This window comes from Caretta caretta, chromosome 3, assembly GCF_965140235.1.
Source record: "Caretta caretta isolate rCarCar2 chromosome 3, rCarCar1.hap1, whole genome shotgun sequence".
Taxonomy (NCBI): Eukaryota; Metazoa; Chordata; order Testudines; family Cheloniidae; genus Caretta; species Caretta caretta.
In genome coordinates, this window is record NC_134208.1 from 64,083,395 (window position 1) to 64,099,304 (window position 15,910).

At 43.6% G+C, this 15,910-nt stretch overlaps 1 long non-coding RNA gene across 1 annotated transcript in view; it reads right to left on the reverse strand.

Moving 5' to 3' along the window:
- Window positions 1–7,020, reverse strand: part of LOC142071401 (uncharacterized) — a 65,641-nt gene extending 58,621 nt beyond the window's left edge. Inside the window, exon 1 of the long non-coding RNA XR_012667433.1 lies at window positions 6,891–7,020. This is a non-coding gene — a long non-coding RNA (uncharacterized LOC142071401). The remainder of the gene's footprint in view (window positions 1–6,890) is intronic.
- Window positions 7,021–15,910: the final 8,890 nt, after the last annotated feature.

The window sequence follows — 15,910 nt, forward strand, 5'->3', positions numbered from 1 at the left end:
GAGTGTGGTACTCTGTCAAAAATGGCATTACCTATTTCTGAATAACTGATAACTTGAAATAAAATTATCTTGAATGTTTATGGATCAATATTCTAATAGATCAAACACAAGATGGGTACTATTGGGCATCTCCTACAGACCACCAAATCACACTAGGGAACCGGATGACATCTACAACGTATAGGGAAGAAACGGTGAGATCATGGGGGACTTCAATCTGAGTGACTTATGCCAAAGGTCTCATACTGCCAATATTAAAACATCCTTAGAACTTCTAAACATAATAGGAATTTGTCATCTAATGAAAAATGTGGCAGCCAACACAGGGAATTCTTTATTAGACCTTGTCCTAACAGATGAAGATGAACAGATCACAGACTAAAAATTAATGGTAACTTAGATACAAATGATCATGACTTGATTATGTGCAAGCAGAATGTCCAGACAAGTGATATATATGCTTGGTGCTTTAATAGGACCAGTTGCCCAAAGCTGATGAGCCAGAGCAACTGGGAGGAAGAATTTAATCAGAAAAATCTGAATGATAATTGCAAATCATTTAAGCACACCTTACTAGATGCCTGAAAAGCCACAATTGAGGAAGAAAGTTATGCTTCCCTCCTCCCCAAAAGACCTTATTTAGAGAAAGTGGAGGCAGCTGTAAACAAATGTATAACAAGTGGAAGAAAAGGGAAGTTAATAATAATGAATATAAATCAAGAGCTAGGAATTTTAGAAAATTGATAAGGAAACCAGGAGAAATCTATGGCAACATAATTAAGGACAATAAGGAGTTCCTATAAATATATTAGAAACAAAAAAAACTCCTAACTATGGTATCTGTTTTTAATAACAGACTAGATGGAACTGGTAGAATTATCAATAATAATGCAGAAAAAGCAGAAGTGTTCAATAAATATTTGTTCTATATCGGGAGGGGGGGTGGAGGGGGAGAAACACATGATATAGTCTCACCATATGGTGAGACAACACTCTTTCCATTCCATTAGTATCTCCGGAGGACAGTAAACAGAAGGTACAAAAGTTAGACATTTTAAAATCAGCAGTTCCAGATTTAAATGAGAAGTTCATTAATGGACCATTAATGTTGATTTTTCACTGGGAAAAAGTTCTAGAAGACTGGAAGAAATCTAATATTGTGCCAGTTTTTAAAAGGGTAAACTGGACAACCAGCTGATATGGAATTCAATGAATTAACAGCTAACCAACAAATACTGTCTAACTTGATTTTTTTTTTTATATAAAGGAAATAGTGTTGACATATGCACAGATTTCTATAAAAGCATTTGACTTGGTAGTGTATGACACATTAAAAACTAAAATATAAAATTAACATGGCATACGTTTAATAGATTAAAAACCAGCTAATTAATAGGCCTCAAAATGTAACTATCAATGAGAAATTGTCAACAGGTTTGTTTCCAGTGGGGTCCCCAGGAATCAGTTGTTGGCCCTATGCTATTTTACATTATCAGTGACCTAGAAGACAACATAAAAGTCAGAGGATTGGGCCAAAAGAAATCTGATGAGGTTCAGCAACGACAGAGTCCTGCACTTAGGATGGAAGAATCCCATGCACTGCTTCAGACTAGGGACCGAGTGGCTAGGCAGCAATTCTGCAGAAAAGGACCTAGGGGTTACAGTGGACAAGAAGCTGTATAGGAGTCAACAGTGTGCCATTGTTTCCAAGAAGGCTAATGGCATTTTGGCCTGTATAAGTAGGACCATTGCCAGCAGATCAAGGGCTGTGATCATTCCCATCCATTTGGCATTGGTGAGGCCTCAGCTGGAGTACTGTGTCCAGTTTTGTACCCCACACTCCAATTTTTCCACATTCTTCTTGTAAAGAGTCCAGCGGAGGGCAACAAAAATGATTAGGGGACTGGAACACATGACTTATGAGGAGAGGCTGAGGGAACTGGGATTATTTAGTCTGCAGAAGAGAAGAATGAGGGGGGATTTGATAGCTGCTTTCAACTACCTGAAGGGGGGTTCCAAAGAGAATGGATCTAGACTGTTCTCAGTGGTACCAGATGACAGAACAAGGAGTAGGAGTCTCAAGTTGCAGTGGGGAAGGTTTAATGTTGGATATTAGGTAAAAAAGTCTTTCACTAGGAGGGTGGTGAAGCACTGGAATGGGTTACCTAGGGAGGTGGTGGAATCTCCTTCCTTAGAGGATTTTAAGGTCAGGCTTGACAAAGCCCTGGCGGGGATGATTTAGTTGGGGATTGGTCCTGCTTGGGGGGGGGGGAGGGGAGGAGAAGGAGGGAAGTTGTACTAGATGACCTCCTGAGGTCCCTTCCAACGCTGATATTCTATGATCATCATGGAAAAAAGTGCGCAGATAACACACAAATTGGGGGAATAGTAAATAATGAGTAGGACAGGTCTCCGATTAAGATCTGGATCACTTGGATACTTACACGATGGGGGGACTTTATTCTGGGAAGCAGTCATGTTGAATAATCAGCTGAACATGATTTCCCAGTGAGATGCTGTGGCCAAAAGAGCTAATGAGATCCTGAGATGCATAACATGGGAATCTCAAGCAGGATTACAGAGGCTATTTTACCTCTGTATTTAGCACTGGTGCAACCACTGCAGGAATACTGTGTCCAGTTCTGGAGTCCACAATTCAAGAATGATGTTAATAAAGTAGAGAGGGCTCAGAGAAGAGACACAAGAAAGATTACAGGATTAGAAAACATGCCTTACAGTGATAGACTCAAGGATCTTACTCTATTGATCTCAACAAAGAGAGGGTTAAGGAGTGACTTGATTATAGTCTAAGTACCTACACGGGGAATAAATATTTAATAATGGGCTCTTCAATATAGCAGAGAATGATTCAAGGTCTGGAAGTTGAAGCTAGACAAATGCAGACTGGAAATAAAGCATAAAATTTTAATGGTGAGAGTAATTAACCATTGAAACATGGCAGAGTCTCCATCACTGACCATTTTTTAAATCCAGATTGGATGTTTCTTTTCTAAAAGGTATGCTCTAGGAATTATTTGGGGAAGTTCTATGGTCTGTGTTATACGGCGGTCAGGCTAGATGATCATGGTCCCTTCCGATCTTAGAATCTATAATATTGCATAGGAACAACCACCACTTTTAAAACAGTAACTGGTGACTTGCCCTCAGTATTGAAAATCACTGGCTCTAGCAAAAACTCTTTAACCTTATACATGTTCAATGGATACTAAATCTGAGACTCTAGATATTTTCTGACATTCTAAATGCTTGCTCTTTGGTATTATATTAACTGTTTTCTGATGGCACAAACACTGACATGAATCTGTGTAGGCATCATGGAAGAAAAGTGTTTTCAGAAGGAATTTGCAGACTTGATTCAGCACCCACTGCTTTGGAGCCGGTCCTAAATGAAGATTCTTCCACATGTTGGAAATGGCATGGAAGAAAGAATGAAGAGGAGACTGGTAGAAGAAAATGAAATGTTATGAACTCCTCCTGGAGTTTCACCTAATTTATCATAGCCAGTTGTTTGAAATGAATCATTGACTATCTACCTTTCCACAGTTCTTGTTTTAATTCTATAACAACTCATCACTCCCAACACAGTTACCCTCATATGGCCTCTATAGGGTGATCAAGTGGCAGTTGATTATCCAGAACTGGCTTTTTTATTATCTTCTGGGTTTTCACATTCACCATTAAGTGGCTCAGAAATGTGTGATCAGTGTGTGTATAGGTATTGATGTGTGAAGCATTAGGAAGGTAAGTTGAAGAGAAGAGACCAAGTACAAAAAGAAATATGATTTAAAAAAAATCAAATGGCATTATTTTGAAATAGAAGATAAATGGGAGAAAAAAACAGTTAAACACAATTAAACCACAAAAAACCTCTCCATTTAGATTAATACAGAACAGCTGTCCACTCAAAAATAGCAAAGACGTGAATGGAAACAAAAAAGAAACCAACATAAAGAATAATGCTGAGATACTAATTTACCCTGGAGGAAAAAAGAAAAAAAAATCAGAAGGGAAGCTTTCAAATGCTAAAAAGCCATCCAGTGTGTTTTTTTACCTTAGAGAAGCAAATCTAAAAGAGCAACCTGTATTATTGGCTCCTGTGGGAAACCCTGCAAAATCTTGCAATTAGTCCTGTAAGACAGTTCCAGTTTTCAAATGACATCTTTGGAGCTCTGCACTGTGCAAGTGATTTGGATGTGGGAACACTCATTGGACTCCAACTTATGTCCCCTGGCACAGATTACGCATGCTGCAAAGACAGCAGACCTGCCAATTTATACTCCATTGGTGTGGGTGGGCTTCATTTTTTTTTTCAATTTTAAGAAAGACTTGTTGTGTTATAAGACCTCTCTAAGGCAGGATGAAGCAAAAAACCCATTGCTTCTGCCACTAGAGCAATGTAGTTATCGTACGAAAAATCCAGTAGTGAAGCATATTATTGCTTTCCTAGAATGTTTTTTTTTTCTTTTTAACACATTGAAAACCTCATTGGAGTGTGTGTGTGTGTGGGGGGGTGTTCGTAGAGTTGTAAACATTTTAAAGGAGGAGAACCCAAGGGAAAAAACTTTCATTTTACTGGAAAATATAAAATCATGCATTTTAAATTTGTGTGTGCATGCGCGCGCATGCGAGTACACCACTCCTAAATGTGACCACCCTGGACTGAAGTGCTCTGCTTATCCACAGAACAAGTACATCCTGGGCACTGGCAGCGTTAGCTTCCCCACATGGCCCTGGGAATATGCTGTAACTTTGATGGGGATGCACTGCAGAGGGTAGTATTTCAGTCTCCTTGCTCATTCAGGGGCAGATTGGCACCTAGCAAGCTCTCCAGAGGCCGGCGACATGAACAGCTCTACTACCCCAAGAGCAGAGCAAGTCCTTCCCTCATGCTTCATGGGGAAAGATACGTGCTATCAGCCTTTTTCCTACTACAATTTAGGGCTTGTCTACACAAGGAAATTTACCAATATACTGGAACAAATCCTCATGTAGACACTCTTAATGGTTTTGTTTTGTTACTCAAAGTAGCATAAGATACACTGGACAAAGGCACTCATAAGTGTCCACATAGGGAATGGTAGAACTACAGCAGTAAAATTATACTGGTATAATTATAGTGGTAAATTTCCCTGTTTAGACAAGCCCTTACTTTCCCCTCCCTCAACTCAGCTGCGCTGGCTGTTGCATTGAGGGGGCAGAGGCAAAGAGCCATCCATTTCTCACCTCTGTCTTCCTTTGTGGGAAGGGGAACAGCAGTAACTTGTGCAGGGGCATAAAGGTTGCCTTCAGATTTCCTAATCCCTAGCAATGTTCCCTCTAATTTTTTCCATCCATTTGCGGGAAAAAAAATTATGTGCTCCGAGGTATGTGCAGACATGTGCCACCAGTAGAAACAAAAAACCTAGATAGAATATATATTTTTAAAAAGTTACCATAGGGATAATTACTCCAGCCAGGACATTTTAGAACTCACGACTCAAATAATTAAATTTTAAGTGTAAGAAATAAAAATTATGAAATATATAGACCAGTTAAAACAGTAAAACAACACTTTGAAAGAATAACATTACAGAGAATATATGTGCATTGCAGGAAGTAACACCACCACAATTATGTGTTGAGAGGTCTGGGTGTGACAAACTCTGTGCGTGTGTGACAGACTGTGTGGCACAGAGACTGAGTGACAGACTGCATGTGTCCAGTCTATGTGAGACAGACTGACATAGAAACTTTGTCTGTGTAACAGTCAGGGTGTGTCAGACTGTGACAGTGTGTGAGAGAGACAGACTGTGTGTGCGCGTGCACGCACAGAAAGCTGTGCGCTGTCTCTTTAAGACAGTCACTGAAAGCTCTCCTGCTCTGTCCTGAGCCCTGTTGTCTCCCCTCCCCAACTCCGTGGAGATGGCGCAGGGGTGGGGAGAGGAAGATACCCTGACATAAGAGCCCTCCTCCCCACTCCACCCCCCACTCCACTCCACCCCTACCCTGCTCTGCTCTGCACAGCCAGCAGGAAGGTCCCAGGAGCAGTTGCAGGACAGAGCAACACGTGGGGCTGGGCACCTGAACACATACTGCCAACTGTGCACACTCTGCTATCAGCTGGGCGGCACTTCAATCTCTCCTGCATGGCTGCCCAATCGTGCCGCTTACAGGGAACACAGATCCCTAGTGCTGGTGTGACCCTAAGACCACTCCAGTGCCAGCTGGCACACTGTCATGATGTACTGTCGAACCTCAGAGTTACAAACACCGGAGTTACAAACAAACCATTCAGCCACACCACCACATTTGGAACAGGAGGTACGCAATCAGGCAGCAGCAAACAAAGCAAATTAAAACAGTAGTGTATTGTAACAAACGACTAAAAATAAAAAGAGAATGTTTTTAAAATTTGACAGGTAAGGAACCTGTTTCTGTGCTAGTTTCATTTAAATTAAGATAGTTAAAATCAGCATTTTTCTTTTGCATAGTAAAGTTTCAAAGCTGTATCAAGTGAATGTTCCATTGTAATTTTTTGAAAGAACAACCATATCGTTTTGTTCAGAGTTATGAACTTTTCAGTTATGAACAAGCTCCATTCACAAGACGTTTGTAACCTTAAAATTCTACTATATACCCAAATGGTGGCACGTAATATCATTAGAGAACTAATACCTCACTGTTATTCAATATTCTTGCATGACACATATATGGTAAACCCAGAAAGGACTTCATAGATATGTGCTGCAAATATGCCCTTAAATGTAGTTGGCAAACAGTTCCTAGCCACATCTGTTCCAGACAAAGGAATACGGTTCTGGCCTCTTGAATGTGTCTCTGATGTAAAGTAAGCAAGATGCGACCAAGGACAAAAGAGAAATCTTACTTACTTGCAAAGTAAACAAAGCCATCAGGAGAGGAAGTGGGGAAAGATGACTACTTAATCTCAGTGGGAGGGGGTGGGGTGGAGACTGCATCCCCAGGAAACCACCCTGTCTCTTGAAGCAGGGCCGATGAACTTTGGGAAGATAAGAGAGAGAAGACCATTTTGGCATCCACCATTTGACAGACTAATGGGGTCAGAGCTCTTGAGATAATAGAATGCTGGATCCTTCAACCAAAGGGATTGAAGTCTCTGGGAACGGAGTAGGGGCAAGAAATCTACTTAGGCAAAGATTGTAATTTGTTGCAAATTGTAGTCTTAAAAGGGTATTTTTACTTCTGTTTGCTTATAACCCTCTCCTTATACCTAGTACCACTTAAAACTATGATCTTTTGTTTAATAAACTGTTTTACTTTTACTATAAGCTACTTCAGTGCTTTGATTAAAAATGAGTGTGCTACACCCAGGTAAGGTAATAATCTGGTGGGTACTGTCTCTTTAAGGAAGCAGCAAACTTAACTTCATAAGTGTTCAGCGAGAAGACTGGACTTTACAGGGCAGACTGTTTTGGGGAAATTTCAGACTCGGGGAGTGCTGGGTTATTCTGCAAAAGGTAACAGGGAAGCCAAGGTGGAAGCCAAGCTGTGACTTGTATGCTGGCTGTTGGTGTCAGAGCTGTAGCTCACAGCAAAGCTTTTAAGGCACCCAGAGTTAACTTGCAGGACAGGCTGTCACACAACCCCTTACTAGCCTGGGTTCACCCCAGAACCTCACAGCTGCTGAGTAGGGTTGCTCACAATTGAGCCCTTGGTGGCCAATCTACATTTCATTGACTTCTCTTGGAACTCAGTGTGTCTACTGGAGTTTGCTAATAAGTGCTCATTGAGAGGATAGTCACAACTAGATACCTGTCAACTAGGAAGTGAATTGAGACTTCCAGGTCTGGTCACATAGCAACCAGTGACTATCAACCTGGACTGGGTTTGGAGACGTGATATAAAAGGGAAAGACTTTGTAGCCCATTACCAATCTCCTGAGTCATCCTTGTATTGCTTTAGGCTGGGGATACCTTAACTGAGGATACAAGAGCACAAACAGAGATGAAACTTGCTTTCAGTTTAGCTCTGTGCTTAGACCCTACACTATGGCTACTTCCAGTGAAGATGCTTTTATTTAACCGAAAAAAGGACTTAAACTACTTAATTTTTCAAAAAAAATGTCCCCCTCCTCCCTTAATCAGAGCTGAGTATTGAAATTAAAAAAACACACACCTTATCTGAGCAGATAAACATCTCCTTTTCAGTAAGGACTGGCTTGTCCTCAAGCCACAGGAACTTTAAACAGTCTGCTGGCAGAGTCAGCATAGGCAGGTTGAAGTGAACAGTGTGATAAAAGCTGCCACCAGCTCCGCTGAAGTCTGCGGGTTTAATTTTTTTAATTCCGTTTAAAATATATTATGTTTGAAAATAAGACACTGGAAAAATGGATATTGAAGTTTTTTTTTAAAAAAAGGCAGAGTACACAAACTTTGCTTAGTACTTATTTTCGTCAGTACAATGTGCATATTCACACCTGTTCTATAATTAGACATGGCCCTTGCCCTTACAATTGATTCAGACTCCAAACTTCTGTGTTCATGGTGCTCTGCACCAGGGAATGCTTGCAGGTTTGGTCTCAGATCTGACCTGTAAAATCGTAGTGCTAGTTTGTGACTAGCTCTGTAGAACTACACAGTTGAGGAGAGAAAGCACAAAGCTTCCCTCCTTTCACAAACCTTGCACACCCATGATGCAAATGCAAACAGTGGCACAAGCTTCCTGTGGAAGACTGCACTCACCACAGGTGCACCGACTCATTGTTGGGTATGGCAGAAAAGCTCATTTGTCATCTAGCATTCCCTGCCTATGGTCATTCCAGTCCCATGGTGGTCTACCACTTCTTGCAACTTGGCCCTCCAGTAAGGTCACTTTAAAGTTTCTCTCCTTTTGGAATATCAGTGTCCCACACAGACAATGCCCCACTTGCCACTGGTCATCAAAAGGACATGTGTGATCCCTCGAGGGCTCCTCTTCTAGTCCACTCCTGTCAGAACAGTAGTCACAGGGTTTCTCCCAGAAGTCTTTTAACCAAACTCAAAAGCAACTCCTGCCCTTTCTCTCGGCTTCAACTTTTAAATGTATCTTGAGTCCTCCCCAGCTCTCTGTTCTTCTACAGAGCACTGACTTTAAGGGGTCACCTCCCTGGAGTCTTACCTCTAGTCAGGATCTTCAACTGCAGACCCCCTCCAACACCTTCTGCCAGTGGGTTGGCTGTCTCTCAGGCCCACTTCCAGAGACTCCTTCATCCCTGCTCCCCTCTCTCATCAGGGCCAGGTGTAAACTCCCTCCTGAAGCTCCTGTGCTCTCCACTACCCAGAAGTGGCTTACTGAGCTCTTCCCCTCTCTCCCTACAGCCCCATTCTGTTCCAGACTTCCTCCCTTTATAGAAACCATGCAGCTTCTCCCGCAGCAGGGAATCTTAAATTAGGCCTACCCCATCCTCCAAGTGCAACCACATGTTAATTGGCCTCTCAGGCCCACATTAAGCATTTTACTACCTGTGTGGAGTGAACACCCCATCACACCTACCTAAAGGCACAGAGGAAGGATAAGGATGGAACTATGTTGTCAGGGAATATATCTTTCCAAGAGTGACGTGTGGACACTGTGGCCCATGAGTCTCTGCTGCACCTGAAGATATCATGCCTGATTATCTTCTCATACCATAAATCAAGTAATTCCACATAGGGTACATCTACACTAGCGACAGTACACCTGTCCATGTGTGTGGTTGTACCATAATCCTCCTGTGGTCCACACCTAACCTTTAGATGCACATGTCTGACAGTGAGCAGAGGATGAATAACCTAGCATACCTGAGGGGTGTAGGTAACTGTACACCTTGGGCTGAGGCACTGCCCTACATTTGTGCCATTTTGCAGCATGGACAGGGGTCAGAGATGTGTGCCAGGTCTCAAGTTTCAGTGATCTTTCCACCCTCATTCCCACAATGCACTGAACCCCTTTTTTTCCTCCTTACCCTTACCAACCTATATAGGCCACTACTGCCAGTGAAAACAGGAGGACAGAGGAGTGTGTGACCACAACAGTACAGCTTTCCACTGCACTCTGTTCAGATTAACATGGGTCGTGCTCTGAGAGCAGCCACCTGGCTCACTGACCACAGCTGTGTTGCCTGAGCACATCATCCTTCTTGACTTCTGCTGGAGAGGCAGGAATATTCATCTGTGCCAGGAAATTTCACAGAGGCTGGAGAAGGTGGGTATTCAGTGGGCTCCAGCCCTGTGCCAGGAATTCATCAAGCACTTGAGGCTCCTGTACAGGAAGGCAAAAGACTCAAGCAGTCACTCAGAGAGGACCCGTTGTACATACCCCTATGAGGAACTCGATGGGATGCTGTCAGGGGCTTCCAGTATAAAGCCTGAAGTGGCTCATGATTGTGTGATGGGATGCTGATGAGGACCAGGGTGAGGAAGCAGCAGAGACCATGGAGGAGGTTCCGGAACATCTGGAGGATGAGAAGCATGTGATTCTCTACCTCTACCCAGAGGAGCCTGTCCCCCCTGACAAACATGAGGCAGACCTGAAGTTGGTAAGTTACAGTGGCCTCCCAATATGCCCTCATGCTCTGGTTCTAGAGTCCTGATTTTAAGGTCCAGGGCATTTGAAGTACTGTGCAGTGACTTTTCCTCCCTGGATAATATGCCACACATGGCTATGTCCGAGTTTGAACTGCAGTGCTGAATCCAAGGTACTGTCAACCCCATCGCCTTCCCAAACTCCTCCAACTTCCCCCCGCCTCCGCTCCATAGAGCCCCTACTCCTCTCCACCTCAAAATGGTCCCCAAGATGACATTATTATAAATCGATGATTTTAGATGAACCATTATTATACATTTGGCTAAAATTATTTAACTCAATTTTTAATAAAAAAAATTATTTTTTTAAATAAAAATAATAGACTCTGTGCCTTTATCAGCTAGCAGTCAGGCAGCTCCCAGGACCACATATCTTGGGGAAGGGAGGGAGCAGGTTAGAAAGGATACAGCTGAGGATGGGTGGAGAGTGGGGTAGGTCTGGGCAGGGGAAGGGAACAGAATACATTTGCAGAACACTTTGGTTGTCTGGAGAAAAAAAGTTAGTCACAGCAGTCCTTTCTCCCTTGGAAGATTACAGAATTTTTATTGTCCCTTGTCTAACACTTCCCTTTACAAAGAAGCTCTGTAGGTTAGCTGAGAATATGGTCAATTTCCAATTGAACTGCATCCCAGCCCTATAGGCATATTTAAGCAAATTTCTGGCGTAGCAAAAGCTCCATCTAGTTCTTGAGTTTCAACAGCTGTGCAAATCTGCTTGGTCCAACTTCATAGCTGACCAAACCTCTCCATTCAGCAATATATAGAGGGATGGACATTAGCAGAAACAGCTTTCTGGCATAGATTGCCAAATCTCCTCCACAGGACAGGAAAGCCACGTCCTTTCCCACCCCCCCCCCCATTATGGTACCTTAAAAACAGCTATGTTGTCCAGCCTTTAAGGAAGAACTTGCCATATGGTAACATAGTCCCTGGAAGGAACCCCCCGCACCACCCCTCCCAAGACACTATGAAAACTATAATATTTTTAAACATTTTTCTTACCATTTGTAACCTCTGCTTCTTCCTCATGGGCTGCCAAAGTTGTCTGAGAGGCAATGCTAGTCTAACAGTCATATTTCCTGGAATGCTGAAAAGTGTCAATATAGTGGCCTTCCTTCTGTAACAAAGTTATGTTATTGGGGGGGTGGGAGGAGGAGCGCAGATTACTTGGCTTCTTCCAACACTAAAAAATATGCTATCTTTGCCTTTGAACTGGCAGGACCTTTAACTCCTGAGAGAGAAACCATTCTGCTGGGAGAGCAAGAGCAGCACCCCACAGACAGCAGCCGCAGATGAGAAGGACTTTGGAGTTGGGTGGCTGGCCAGCAGCTGCCACTCTCCACTCTGCCTTCAAAGCTGGGCAGTTGGAGAGTGGCAGCTGCTGGCCAGGCACCTGGAGGTGCGGGGAGGAGGATTGTAAACTACTACAGACACAAAGAAGGGGCACACAATCAAATAAGTTTGAGAACTACTGCTCTACAACACAGAAAATAATCAGATGAACAGCTTTATGGCTTAGATCACATGCAGAAAACGGAAACATTTCCAGTAACAATACAGGCAATGATAGCATTTGCTACTACTCTATGAATCAACAGCCCCTTCTTCCTCCTCCTCAAAACATTAAGCAGTTACAACCATAGTAGGGATTAGGGCTCTACAACAGCTGCTAAATGCAGTTAGCATTTAGTGAAGAAACAGATTGACAGAGCCAGAAGAGTACCCAGAAGTCACCTACTACAGGACACAGGGAAGAAAGGTAAGCAGCACGATACGGACGCTGGACTTCAGGAAAGCAGACTTCGACTCCCTCAGGGAACGGATGGCCAGGATCCCCTGGGGGACTAACTTGAAGGGGAAAGGAGTCCAGGAGAGCTGGCTGTATTTCAAGGAATCCCTGTTGAGGTTACAGGGACAAACCATCCCGATGAGTCGAAAGAATAGTAAATATGGCAGGCGACCAGCTTGGCTTAATGGTGAAATCTTAGCGGATCTTAAACATAAAAAAGAAGCTTACAAGAAGTGGAAGGTTGGACATATGACCAGGGAAGAGTATAAAAATATTGCTAGGGCATGTAGGAATGTTATCAGGAGGGCCAAATCGCACCTGGAGCTGCAGCTAGCCAGAGATGTCAAGAGTAACAAGAAAGGTTTCTTCAGGTATGTTGGCAACAAGAAGAAAGCCAAGGAATGTGTGGGCCCCTTACTGAATGAGGGAGGCAAACTAGTGACAGAGGATGTGGAAAAAGCTAATGTACTCAATGCTTTTTTTGCCTCTGTTTTCACTAACAAGGTCAGCTCCCAGACTGCTACGCTGGGCATCACAAAATGGGGAAGAGATGGCCAGCCCTCTGTGGAGATAGAGGTGGTTAGGGACTTTTTAGAAAAGCTGGACGTGCACAAGTCCATGGGGCCGGACGAGTTGCATCCGAGAGTGCTGAAGGAACTGGCGGCTGTGATTGCAGAGCCATTGGCCATTATCTTTGAAAACTCGTGGCGAACCGGGGAAGTCCCGGATGACTGGAAAAAGGCTAATGTAGTGCCAATCTTTAAAAAAGGGAAGAAGGAGGATCCTGGGAACTACAGGCCAGTCAGCCTCACTTCAGTCCCTGGAAAAATCATGGAGCAGGTCCTCAAAGAATCAATCCTGAAGCACTTGCATGAGAGGAAAGTGATCAGGAACAGCCAGCATGGATTCACCAAGGGAAGGTCATGCCTGACTAATCTAATCGCCTTCTATGATGAGATTACTGGTTCTGTGGATGAAGGGAAAGCAGTGGATGTATTGTTTCTTGACTTTAGCAAAGCTTTTGACACGGTCTCCCACAGTATTCTTGTCAGCAAGTTAAGGAAGTATGGCTGGATGAATGCACTACAAGGTGGGTAGAAAGCTGGCTAGATTGTCGGGCTCAACGGGTAGTGATCAATGGCTCCATGTCTAGTTGGCAGCCGGTATCAAGTGGTGTGCCCCAAGGGTCGGTCCTGGGGCCGGTTTTGTTCAATATCTTCATAAATGATCTGGAGGATGGTGTGGATTGCACTCTCAGCAAATTTGCGGATGATACTAAACTGGGAGGAGTGGTAGATACGCTGGAGGGGAGGGATAGGATACAGAAGGACCTAGACAAATTGGAGGATTGGGCCAAAAGAAATCTGATGAGGTTCAATAAGGATAAGTGCAGGGTCCTGCACTCGGGACGGAAGAACCCAATGCACAGCTACAGACTAGGGACCGAATGGCTAGGCAGCAGTTCTGCGGAAAAGGACTTAGGGGTGACAGTGGACGAGAAGCTGGATATGAGTCAGCAGTGTGCCCTTGTTGCCAAGAAGGCCAATGGCATTTTGGGATGTATAAGTAGGGGCATAGCGAGCAGATCGAGGGACGTGATCGTTCCCCTCTATTCGACATTGGTGAGGCCTCATCTGGAGTACTGTGTCCAGTTTTGGGCCCCACACTTCAAGAAGGATGTGGATAAATTGGAGAGAGTCCAGCGAAGGGCAACAAAAATGATTAGGGGTCTGGAACATATGAGTTATGAGGAGAGGCTGAGGGAGCTGGGATTGTTTAGCCTGCAGAAGAGAAGAATGAGGGGGGATTTGATAGCTGTTTTCAACTACCTGAAAGGGGGTTCCAAAGAGGATGGCTCTAGACTGTTCTCAATGGTATCAGATGACAGAACGAGGAGTAATGGTCTCAAGTTACAGTGGGGGAGGTTTAGATTGGATATTAGGAAAAACTTTTTCACTATGAGGGTGGTGAAACACTGGAATGCGTTACCTAGGGAGGTGGTGGAATCTCCTTCCTTAGAGGTTTTTAAGGTCAGGCTTGACAAAGCCCTGGCTGGGATGATTTAACTGGGAATTGGTCCTGCTTTGAGCAGGGGGTTGGACTAGATGACCTTCTGGGGTCCCTTCCAACCCTTATATTCTATGATTCTATGACAGGCTCAACAAAGAAAATAACAGAACGCCACTAGCCATCACCTTCAGCCCCCAACTAAAACCTCTCCAATGCATCATCAAGGATCTACAACCTATCCTGAAGGATGACCCATCACTCTCACAAATCTTGGGAGGCAGGCCAGTCCTTGCCTACAGACAGCCCCCCAACCTGAAGCAAATACTCACCAGCAACCACACACACCACACAACAGAACCACTAACCCAGGAACCTATCCTTGCAACAAAGCCCATTGCCAACTGTGCCCACATATCTATTCAGGGGACACCATCATAGGGCCTAATCACGTCAGCCACGCTATCAGAGGCTCATTCACCTGCATCTACCAATGTGATATTTGCCATCATGTGCCAGCAATGCCCCTCTGCCATCTACATGGGTCAAACTGGACAGTCTCTATGTAAAAGAATAAATGGACACAAATCAGATGTCAAGAATTATAACATTCATAAACCAGTCGGAGAACACTTCAATCTCTCTGGTCACTCGATTTCTGACCTAAAAGTGACTATTCTTCAACAAAAAAAACTTCAAAAACAGTCTCCAAGGAGAGACTGCTGAATTGGAATTAATTTGCAAATTGGATACAATTAACTTAGGTTTGAATAGAGACTGGGAGTGGTTGAGTCATTATACAAAGTAAAACTATTTCCCCATGTTTATTCCTCCCCACCCCTCCCCCCACACTGTTCCTCAGACGTTCTTGTTAACTCCTGGAAATGGCCCATCTTGATTATCACTTCAAAAGGTTTTCTCCCCCCCACCTCACTCTCCTGCTGGTAATAGCTCATCTTAAGTGATCACTCTCCTTACAGTGTGTATGATAAACACCCATTTTTTCATGGTCTGTGTGTATATAAATCTCCTCACTGTATTTTCCACTTTATGCATCCGATGAAGTGAGCTGTAGCTCACGAAAGCTTCTGCTCAAATAAATTGGTTAGTCTCTAAGGTGCCACAAGTACTCCTTTTCTTCCTCCATAGACCAAAACCCAATCCTAAAGGTGGTAGCTAAATGGAGGTAGGCTGTTATAATTGCCTTTAATATGTGCACTATCACATGAACAAATGGCTAATGACCTTCAGTTACGCATGAGCAAAACCCTCACAAAACTATTTAGTCCCACAAGTGTGTGAAAATATTCCCTTATGTGCATTATTGGCATGTGCACGTACAGGGTGTGAACAGCGCCACGGAGCTTTCAGTTTACCAAATGTGCACACAGCAATCAGTCTGCAACAACTAAGCTTTTAATTGAATTCCCTTTTTCAAGGGTCATTGATGTTGGGGTACGGTTTCATGAGCCAAGTTAGATGCAGGTATGTAGGGTCCCCCAAAACTACAGTTGCCACAGATACACCCCCCTTC